The sequence below is a fragment of the Aquarana catesbeiana genome, linkage group LG02 (assembly GCF_042186555.1).
Source record: "Aquarana catesbeiana isolate 2022-GZ linkage group LG02, ASM4218655v1, whole genome shotgun sequence".
Classification (NCBI taxonomy): Eukaryota; Metazoa; Chordata; class Amphibia; order Anura; family Ranidae; genus Aquarana; species Aquarana catesbeiana.
Genome location: NC_133325.1, coordinates 773724059 through 773735900, shown reverse-complemented (window position 1 = coordinate 773735900; position 11842 = coordinate 773724059). Strand labels below are relative to the sequence as shown.

The 11842-nt window shown below is 45.3% G+C and overlaps 1 protein-coding gene across 2 annotated transcripts in view; it reads right to left on the bottom strand.

Moving 5' to 3' along the window:
- Positions 1 to 2978: 2978 nt before the first annotated feature.
- Positions 2979 to 11842, bottom strand: part of LOC141129357 (nectin-1-like) — a 240907-nt gene continuing 232043 nt past the window's right edge. Inside the window, exon 6 of one of the 2 annotated variants that reach the window (XM_073617340.1) lies at positions 2979 to 4202. The gene's annotated coding sequence lies outside the window, so the exon portion shown is untranslated. The remainder of the gene's footprint in view (positions 4203 to 11842) is intronic. The other variant, XM_073617339.1, reaches the window with a different exon arrangement.

Here is an 11842-nt window from a genome sequence, read left to right as displayed (position 1 = left end):
GTGTTCAACAATCTCTCTTCTGTATGTTTTGGATACCGGCATCCCCAGCCGCAGCTCTGTGCTTCCACCTGCTGGCTGTACTTTCCTAGTGAGTCCCGGGAACACCATGGTGAGGTAGTAGCCGGTGAGTGAAATCACAGCATGCCATGAAGATTTAGCTAGGCAAAGCAGGGAGAATTTATATTGTGAAACCATATTTCAGTTTAGAAAAAGATACTTGGTGGCTGGTGGCCATGAACCCACAAAATCAGGAGAAAACAACAAGGGAAGCTATGTGGTCATATACTGTAGGTAATAAAATATACACTCACCGGCCACTTTATTAGGTACACCTGTTCAATTGCTTGGTAACACAAACTGCTAATCAGCCAATCACAGGGCAGCGACTCAATGCATTTAGGCATCTAGGCGTGGTGAAGATGACTTGCTGAAGTTCAAACCGAGCATCAGAAAGGGGAAGAAAGGAGATTTAAGTGACTTTGAATGTGGCATGGTTGTTGGTGCCAGACGGGCTGGTCTGAGTATTTCAAAAACTGCTGATCTACTGGGATTTTCACACAAAACCATCTCTCAGATTTACAGAGAATGGTCCGAAAAAAAGAGAAAATATCCAGTGAGCGGCAGTTGTGTGGAGGAAAATGCCTTGTTGAGGTCAGAGGAGAATGGGCAGGCTGGTTTGAGATGATAGAAAGGCAACAGTTACTCAAATAACCACTTGTTACAACCAAGGTATGCAGAATACCACCTCTGAACGCATAACACATTGAACCTTGAAGCAGATGAGCTACAGCAGCAGAAGGCCACACCGGGTGCCACTCCTCTCAGCTAGGAACAGAAAACTGAGGCTACACAGGCTCACCAAAATTGGACAATAGAAGATTGGAAAAACGTTGCCTGGTCTGATGACAACAAAGTCTGGGGAATGCCCAGGAAAAAAAAACAAAGCCTAGTCTCGATTTCAGCTGCAACATTCAGATGGTGGGGTCAGAATTTGGCGTAAACAACATGAAAATATGGATCCAACCTGCCTTGTATCACCGGTTCAGGCTGGTGGTGGTGGTGTAATGGTGTGGGGGATATTTTCTTGGCACACTTTTGGCCACTTAGTACCAATTGATCATCATTTAAACACCACGGCCTACCTGAGTATTGTTGCTGACCATGTCCATCCCTTTATGACTACCGTGTACTCATCTTCTGATGGCTCCTTCCAGAAGGATAATATACCATGTCACAAAGCTCCAATCATCTCACCACTGGTTTCTTGAACATGACAATGAGATCACTGTACTGGTGTAGAGCACCTTTGGGATGTGGTGGAACGGGAGATGGATGTGCAGCCAACAAATCTGCAGCAACTGTGTGATGTTATCATGTCACTATGGACCAAAATCTCTGAGGAATGTTTCCAACACCTTGTTGAATCTATGCCACGAAGAATGAAGGCAAAAGGGGGTCCAACCCAGATCTAGCAGGCTGTACCTAATAAAGTGGACAGGGAGTGCATTTTCTTGTATTAACTTACATATAACACCAACAGACACCTGTACATATTTATTTATTACAGACATGAACACAGCCCTTTACATATTGTACATTCACATAAATCTCAGCCCTTGAGGAGGTTAGGTTTACAACCTAACATACCTCCCAACCGTCCCGGATTGCCCATGAAAGTCCCGCCTTGGGAGGTCTGTCCCGCATCCCGGGCACCTTTATTCTGGGACAATACAATGTCCCGGAATTGCCCACTGGACCAATCTGATGCTCCCTAAAAATGCCGCTGCTGTCCCTCACTGCCTGTTGTACTGCTGCCTGAGACCCTTTATTATTAACCCCCAGGCGCTGCCTGCCTCACCGCCTAAACAACTGGTCCGCCTGGCATCTAGCAACCAGTGACGGCATGACGAGGAGGAGAGCAGGGCCCCAGCATTCAGAGCGAGCCGGAGGAGAATCTCCTCCTTGCGCCTAAGCTCCGCCCCAACTCCACCCCCTGACTCCGGGTCTTGCCAGATGTCTGTTCCTGCTCTGGAAGAAAGGTAGGAGAAATGCCCCCTGCCCAGAGGACGCTCATGGTCACTCTGCTCCCTCCCATACACTGCTGTACAGTCACCCCATCCTGCCCTCCACTATCCCCCCTCCCATCATGCTGCCCTCTACTACACCCCCTCCCATCATACTGCCCTCCACTACACCCCCTCCCATCATACTGCCCTCCACTACACCCCCTCCCATCATACTGCCCTCCACTACACCCCCTCCCATCATACTGCCCTCCACTACACCCCCTCCCATCATACTGCCCTCCACTACACCCCCTCCCATCATACTGCCCTCCACTACACCCCCTCCCATCATACTGCCCTCCACTACACCCCCTCCCATCATACTGCCCTCCACTACTCCCCCTCCCATCATACTGCCCTCCACTACACCCCCTCCCATCATACTGCCCCTCCACTACACCCCCTCCCATCATACTGCCCTCCTTGATGGGAAGATGGATGGAGCCAAATACAGGGCAATTTTAGAAAAAAAACCTGTTAGACTCTGAAAAAGACTTGAGACTGAGATGGAGGTTCACCGTCCAGCAGGACAACGACCCTAAACATACAGCCAGAGCTACAATGGAATGGTTTAGATCAAAGATATTCATGTGTTAGAATGGTCCAGTCAAAGTCCAGACCTAAATCCAATTGAGAATCTGTGGCAAGACTTGAAAATTGCTGTGCACAGACGCTCTCCGTCCAATCTGACAGAGCTTGAGATATCTTTGGAAAAATATGGGCAAAAATGTCCCTCTCTAGATGTGCAAAGCTGGTAGAGACATCCCCAAAAATACTTTCAGCTGTAATTGCTGTGAAAGGTGGTTCTACAAAGTATTGATTCAGGGGGGGCTGAATACAAATGTACCCCACACTTTTCACATATTTAAAAAAAAAAAATAGAAAACCATTTATCGTTTTCCTTCCACTTCACAATTATGTGTTGGTATATCACATAAAATCCTAATAAAATACATTTATTGCACATAGAGGTTTATTTATACAGCAGCGTAGCACGTTTTATATTATTTGTTATTTGTTGATATGAGGAACACACATATAGCAGCAGTAGTTGGATTCATTCGTTTATCAAACAGGTTGTTTGGCAGCGCACTGGTTTTCCTTATATACATTTTGCAATACAGCTTACCAAATCTATATTTTCTTAACAAATACAATCAAATTCATTTTAGTACACACAAACAATATCGTGTCCAGTTTTTGTGAATTCTAAAAGATGAGGTTGCATGCACAGTTTAGGAGATCTTCAGAGTGCATGCAGCCGGTGATGTCACCAGGTGAAGGTCTGGCATACTGTGCCAGACCTTCAGAGCCCATGCCGTAAACGGCGGCTCCTGCACGCATGGCCCGTGATGTCATCGCTTCCCCGGCCACTCAGGAAGCTGGAGGCCGTGAACCCGGAAGGAAGACCGGGTGAAGATGGAAGCCCTCTCAGCGGTGAGAGTGTCACTGGAGGGTGTCATTTTAAGGTAAGTCTCTCATAATGTGCTCGTATGTGATGCATACTAGCACATTATGACATTGCCTTGCATGGGATTTTTTTGGTTCTTTAACCACTTCATACCCCGCCCATAGTAATATGACGTCCGCAGGAGGGATCTCCCATCCTGGACGGGCGTCATATGTCCTGGGCTTCCTGGCCGTCTAGGGGGCGCGCTGTGTCACCCGGGAGCTGGTGTGCGTGCCCGGCAGCCACGATGTCCACCAATTGCCCAATAACAGAGCAGGACCGTGGATCTGTGTGTGTAAACACACAGATCCATGTCCTATCAGGGGAGAGGAGAGAGATCATGTGTTCCCAGTACAGAGGCACACTGATCGGTCTCTTCCCCTTGTTGAGTCCCCTCCCCCTACAGTTAAAAGCACTCCCTAGGTAACACATTTAACCCCCAGACTTGCTTTGCACATTGCTTGCTGTGTCATTCAAAGTTCAACACTTACAAGAACTGTAAAATGGAAGACAAAAGACAACAAAATGGAGTTACAGTTGATTATATACTCTATAACAAGGCACATTGCAGAGATAAAATGTTAGAGAGGGGCTGAAACATATCACTTGCTTCTGAATGTCTTCAAATCATCAGATTCTGGCTCTACAAAGCGCCAAGGTTCTGCTTTTTTGCTGTGAGACTCCATCTGAAAAAAAAACAAAAAAAAACCAAACAGGTACAGTATAAATAACTGAGCTTGTGTCTCCCACCCAGACAATTCCCAGGAAAAAACAACTTTACACCACTAGATTATACACTGCTAGAAGGCATTACAAAACTGCTATAATGGTTATAAGGATTCTACAATGCTCACCAGCACTGACTATAACACATACATTATATTGTCAAAAGTATTAGGATGCCTGCCTTTACACGCACATGAACGTTAACAACATCCCAGTCCGTAGGGTTCAATATTGAGTTGGCCCACCCTTTGCAGCTATAACAGCTTAAACTCTTCTGGGAAGGCTGTCCACAAGGTTTAGGAGTGTGTCTATGGGAAGGTTTGACCACTCTTCCAGAAGAGCATTTGTGAGGTCAGGTACCGACAAGAAGGCCTGGCTTGCAGTCTCTGCTATAATTAATCTCAAAGTTGTTCTAGCAGTTTTTTTTATTTTACTGATTTTAGGTACTTATATAGCACCGTCAATTTACACAGTGCTTTACATATACATTGTACATTCACATCAGTCCCTACCCTCAAGGAGCTTACAACCTAAGGTCCCTAACACACATTCATACCTATACTAGGGCCAATTTTAGACAGGATCAGATTAACCTACCAGCATGTCTTTAGAGTGTGGGAGGAAACCCACGCACTCATGGGGAGAACATGCAAACTTCAGGTACATGGTGTCGTGGTCAGGATTCAAACCAGCAACCCTTCTCACTGCTCGGCAAAAGTGCTATCCACTACACCACTGTGCTCCCCAGGTTGAAGTCAGGACTCTCTGCAGGCCAGTCAAGTTCCTCCACCCCAAACTCGCTCAGCCTTGTCTTTTTGGACCTTGCTTTGTGCACTGGTCCAAATCATTTGGTGGAGGGGGCATTATGATGTGCGGGTGTTTTTCAGGGGTAGGGGTTGGGCTTGGCCCCTTACTTCCAGTGAAGGGAACTCTTAAGGCATCAGCATACCAAGACATTTTGGACAATTTCATGCTCCCAACTTTGTTGGAACAGTTTGGGGATGGCCCCTTCCTGTTCCAACACGACTGCGCACCAGTGCACAAAGCTAGGTCCATAAAGGCATGGACAAGTGAGTTTGGGGTGGAGGAACTTGACTGTCCTTTACAGAGTCCTGACCTCAACCTGTTAGAACATCTTTGGGATGAATTATGCCATGTACACACGGGCGGACTTTGACTAGACTGGCCCGACGGAACAAATGCGTTGGACAATCCGACCGTGTGTGGGCTTCATCAGACATGCAGCGGACTTTTCCGGTCAAAAATCAGACGGACTTTAGATTTGGAACATGTTTCAAATCTTTCCGCCGGAACTCCGCCAGGCCCAGTTCCTATCGAGAAATCCACTCGTCTGTATGCTAGTCTGACGGATGAAAACCGACGCTAGGGCAGCTATTGACTACTGGCTATGAACTTCCTTATTTTAGTCCGGTCGTACGTCATCACGTACGAATCCGTTGGACTTTGGTGTGATCGTGTGTAGCCAAGTCCGTTCATTCGAAAGTCTGACAAAAGTCCGTCGGACCTTTGATGCCGAAAAGTCCGCCCGTGTGTACATGACATTAAAGCAGAGACTGTGGCCAGTGTTTCTTGTCCAACATCAGTGCCTGACCCCACAAATTTCACTTCTGGAAGAATGGCCAAATATTCCCATAGACACACTCCTAAACCTTGTGGGCAGCCTTCCCAGAAGAGTTGAAGCTGTTATAGCTGCAAAGGGTGGGCCAACTCAATATTGAACCTACGGACCAAGACTGGAATACCATTAAAGTTCATGTGCATGTAAAGGCAGGCGTCCCAATACTTTTGACAATATAGTGTACACAAGGTGCTGGTAAAAAAAGGCTCTCTAGTATGCAACAATAATTATCCACAATATCCTAAAACAGAGTACAGCAGTATCCTCTGGTAAAATTTTACAGCACATTAAAGGCTACGTTCACTTTTTTTTCACTCTAAAATCCACCTCCCCTATGTACCAATATACCATTAATGTACCTCGGTTTCAGAAAAATAAAATCTTTTCTTGATTTTGAGAACAAGGCCTTACCTTAGCCCTTGCTGTGTTTCTTAGAAAGCCTCAGAGACTCCCTGGTGTAGATTTGAGACAGAGAAACCAGTAAGACACAGGAAGAAGTTCACCAGCTGACCTTATTAGCACACCTTCACCCATCAACTAAGTTTTCACTGCATCCCTGTGCACATTTGTCTGGCGTCCCAAGGGTCCCTCCAGATGTGCTCAGGCCACATGTTAAACTTCCTGGGGCCGCATGGAGCCCACGGGACACCCCTGATGTAGTGAAAGGGCTTGCCTGATTGGATACAGAGTGATTGGATACAGGGCCTTGGCACTGAAACATGGTTTTATCAATTGTAAAAAGTGAAATTCTGCCCAAAAAGGTGAACTTATCCTTTAAAGCAGACTGCAGCAGTATTCTATGCTTCATTGGAATACACTTATTCCAATCAAAACCTTATAAATCAAATGGTTTCCCAGAGTGGTACATCTTTTCCTGGGGTCAATCTCTTCCTAATCCAAGTCATGCCCTGAGTTCCCTTCCTGGTTCCTTCCAGAACCAAAACTCACTGTGACTCACCCAACTCTTCTCTTGCAGAACCATAAAGAGATTTCACTATGATCTTCCCTGCTGTTTTCCTCCAGAACCAAAACCAGGCTTCAACTGGGCGCCATTACTCTGAGCTCCCCAGCTGGTCTCTTTCAAAACTAGACTTTACTCCAAGCAACCCTGCTGATCTTTTTCAGAACCAGACTTTACTTTGAACTCTGCTGGTTTCTTTAAGAGCCAGACTTCACTTTATGCTCCACTGGTGTATTCCAGAACCAATCCTCCCACTGAGTTCCTCTGCTGGTCTCTTTCAGAACCCGACTTCACTCTGAGCTCTTCCAGAACCAAAACCAGACTTAATTCTGAGTTGGCCTGCTGGGCTCTTATAGAATCAAACTTCACTGAGCTTCCCTGCTGGACTTTTAGAGAATCAACTTCACTATTTTCCCGCTTGTCTCTTTAGAACTAGACTTCACTCAAAATTCCCCTGCTGGTCTCTCCCAGAACCAGATTTCAATCTAAACTCCTCTGCTGGTCTGTTTAAGAAGTAGAAATGGACTTAATTCTAAGGTCCCTACTGGTCTCTTCTAGAACCAGAGCTCACTCTGAGATCCCCGTGCTGATTTCTTTCAGATCCAGAACTAGACCTCACTGAGTTCTTCTGCTGGTTCTATCAAGAACTAGACTTCACTCTGAGCTCTTCCAGGACAAAAACAGACTTCATTCTGAGCTCCCCTAGTGGATAGAATTAACTTTACTCTGAATTACCCTGCTTGTCTCTTTTAGAACTGCACTTCACTCCAAATTCCTCTGCTGGTCTCTTCCACAATCAGAACCAGACTTCACGCTGAGCAAACTCCCCAGCTGATCTCTTTCAGAACTAGACGCAAACTTCATTCCAAGCTCCCTGCTGGTCTCTTCTAGAACCAGACTTCACTCTGAGCTCCCCTGCTGTGTTTTTTTTTTTTTGTTTTTTTTTTTTTACAGATCCAGAACTAGACCTCACTCTAAGCTCTCAGGTTGGTTCCTTCAAGAACCAGCCTTCACTCTGAGCTCCCCTGCTGGTCTTGATCAAAACCAGATTTCACTATGAGCTCCTCTGCTGGTCTCTTTCAGAATCAGACCTCATTCTAAAATACCCTGCTGGTCGCTTCCAAAACCAGACCCAACTCTGAGCTCCCTGCTGGTTTCTTCCAGAACTAGACCTCACTCTGAGCTCCCCTGATAGTTTGAGAGAACACTCATATGTTGGCAGCTACTTTGTTAGGTTTTAGAATATCTGTATGGTTCCCTGTGGTTTGCGCATTAGTTCCTCCTTTTATTTAATCTTTTGCATTGGTTCTGAGCATGCGTGTTTGTACTTTGCACTAAAGTCCGATGATTTTGTGTACACACGATCGGACTTGCCGATGTAGGACTTTTGTTGCCGACAAGTTTGTCTGTTCGCACAGCCAACATTTGTCTGATGAAAACCGAAAAAGTTTGTCCGATGGAGAGTACACATGGTCGGATGTTGCCTTAAAACAGCTAATTTGCATGTTTGTTGTCAAAAAGTCCAATCATGTGTATGGGCCTTAACACAGGTCTCAATGCGGAATTTGATGTAAATACTATATAGTAAAACCCTATTCCAGTTGGTTTATATATCCTGTTATTTTTATAAAAATGAATTAAGCCATCTGGTCTTTTTAAAGTATTATGCATCCAATGCTGAATAAAAGATCAGATATCCATTTAAAATTGTCCTTTATTATATTATTTTTTGTAAATTTCTCCACTTTCTGTATTGGAGTTTATTTGCTACATTATTGCGGGAAATATTGACAGATCTGATACAAAGTATCAACTATCAAGAGAGCCAAGGTTGAGCTGTAAGTCTAAACTTAGCCTATGTGAACTATAAAGTTGATATAGGACTCCCTCTGCTGGCAGCCTTGAAAACAATCCCATCTACTTATGAACTGTTTTTTTGTATCATAAAACCAGAATAAAACATGTGTGAATATATTTTGATTGACACACTATATTAATGAAATTGTTATTTTTAAATATTGTAATGAACCCTTGGCACCCCGCTTTGGTGCTTCCGCCAAACAGTGCCTCCTGCTTCCAGCAAACTGAGAGCTAATACCAGCCCTTTTACCCCAAGCATCGTACACAGAAATGATGTTGGGATAAGAATCAAAGCAATGACTCTTCTTTATTGAACAGAAAGAGGTTTTTATACACAAGTGGGGCAGTCACCAACATGAACAATAAAAACAAATATTACCCAAAATTTTACCCAAGGTTTTTATACCGAGGTAGAGTTGACACAGGAGTAATCCCATCACATAGGAACCTCCAAGAGTTAGCCAAATTAGCCAACAGACAGAAACAATAGGCGACTAAATCAACTCAATTAACAATGGGAATGCACACCTAGGAGGCACACAATGGGAGAGACATACCTAACAATAAATACATAACACGTTAATAAATAGACTATAGCAGGAGACCCCAGCATCAGGTTGCTTTGAGCTAAATATATTAACATCTGCTCTGAGTCTAGGAGGGGGGTTGAGGCAGTCAATTTGGGCATAGAGGCCCCAAATATGTATCTGGGTCCTCCAGTTACCAGAGTCTGTGTGTTTTGGGGAGACATGGACTTGAATCCGAAGAAAAATTTCTCCAAAAAGGTCCTCCAGGCACACACCTCCCAAAGAACAGAGCCCTCAAACACCAGGGCCTATAGTAAGTAGGCAAGGCTGCAGTCCCCTCCAAAAGCCCCTGTCCCGGTTGGATCTCACATTTCACCCCCATCAAAAGTAGACTAACAAGGTCCTAAACCTCCGCCTGGTCTAGGCCTGCATTAGTCAGGCTGTTGCCAGCGCTTCAGCTGGGAGTAGGAGCTTCACTACATTAGCCTGTCACTGGGGAGAGGGGCCACCTGTCCCGACTCCCTGGAGCTCCAAAGTTGTTGCCAGCGCTGGGCAGAAGTTGGTAGCACTCTGCCATGATGCCAGCACTTCTGCTAGGGACCCCACATCATCCACTCTGGCTAACTGTTGGGGAGGGAAGCCGGCTTCCTCCACTCTCAGACTGTGGATCTGCTGCTGGGAGAAGGACCACCTCCTCTCCTGGACTGTGGGTCTGCCGCTGGGGAGGAAGGATCCCTTCTCTCCCAACCTGTGGATCTGCCACTGGGGAGGGAGGACGATCTCCTCTCCCTGGGCCCCCGGAACTGCGGCGGGTGTGGGGTAGAGGTCTTGGATCCTCTGTCCGGTTGCCAGCGCTTCAGCTGGGAGTTCGAGCTTCTCTGCGTTGGCCTGTTGCTGGGGAGAAGGGCTGCCTGTCCTGGCTCCCTGGAGCTCCAGAAGTGCTGTTGGTGCTGGGCAGAGGTCAGTGGTGCTCTCCCCTGATGCCAGCTCTTCCGCTGCAAAGTAGAATGAAAATTCGGTGTCCTTACACAAATCCTTCAGGGCCACTGATTGTTGTAGCTAGAGGTCAGCGGCTGATGCCAGCTCTTCTGCTGGAGGCTCACTGGGTTGTTCCTCAACAGAAAAGCCTATTTAATTCCCAGTCTCTGGAGCTGGTGGCAGGGGATAGAGTTTCACTATCTCTTCTCCCTGGAGCCACTGAAGGTGCTTGGCAGAGGTTGACCTCACTCCAAGCTCCCCTGTTGGTCTCTTCCAGAACCAGAATTCACTCTGAACTCCCCTTCTGGTCTCATTCAGATCTAGACCTCACTCCAAGCTCCCCTGCTGGTTTCTTTCAGAACTAGACCTCCCTCTGAGCTCCCCTGCTGGTCTCATTCAGATCTAGACCTCACTCCGAGCTCCCCTGCTGGTTTCTTTCAGAACTAGACCTGACTCTGAGCTCCCCTGCTGGTCTCCTCCAGAACCAGACTTCACCCTATACTCCCCTGCTGAACTCTTCTAGAACCAAACTTCACTCTGAGCTAACCTGCTGGTTTCTTCTAGAAACAGACCTCCTTCTTAGCTACCCTGCTGATATCTTTAATAAATTAAATATGTTCTATGCATATAGGTGTTACATGCAACAAAACAATGTCATATCATACTTGCCCTTCAACACCCCAATATTTCTCTGTGTTAATAACTGGCATAGTAAGTCTAAACGTGTTGTGAAAATATTAGAGGAATAAATAGACAAGGTTGTCCTTGGCCTCACTGGTATTTTAGAGGTGTGTGAAAAGCATTATATATCTTTACACATCCCTTTTTTCCCCCATGTTTTATCATTTTGAAAATGCTGATAGTACAGAAAAATCTTGCAGAAATTCAGTTAGCTCCTAACATCCTATAATGAGGTAACAATGCTATCTTTGCTGTACTAAAAATCCAGAGCAGACCTGCTTGACATTTCACCTGCTGAACTATAGAACACCTCATTTTGATGATGATGGATGATTGATGGATTGATATGATGATGATGATGGATGATTGATATGATGATGATGATGGATGATTGATGGATTGATATGATGGATGATTGATATGATGGATGATTGATATGATGGATGATTGATGGATTGATATGATGGATGATTGATGATGATGATGATTAGGTTGTTCTGGGCTTGGGATAGCAGTGAAGCACAGGCAGCATTGCCAGCTCACTACAGGAAGTCAGGAACTCACTGGATTTCTGGCAGGTGAACAGGCATTTTATGTACTTGCTACATTCTTAAGACAGAACATTGGGAAATAGGTATAAAATTAATACTTTTTTTCACTAAGGTACACTTTCACAAGACAATTATGACCAAAGCTTTTTTGGTCATACTTTTCTTCTGGGGCACAGAAGTGCACTTACTTGCACTTTCCTGACCCAGAATAATAAAAGCAGCTTTTGGTCCCTCAACCTTAAAATGGTTGTAAACCTCAGACGTGAAATATGAACAAAGCATATCCCTCTATAGGGTGTACTTGTCTCAATTAATAGCACAAGTCTCATTTCTGTCTGTTGCCTTCTTCCTCTGCTATCAGCATCAATCACTTCTAACAAGTTTTCTTGACACCAGGTGAAAA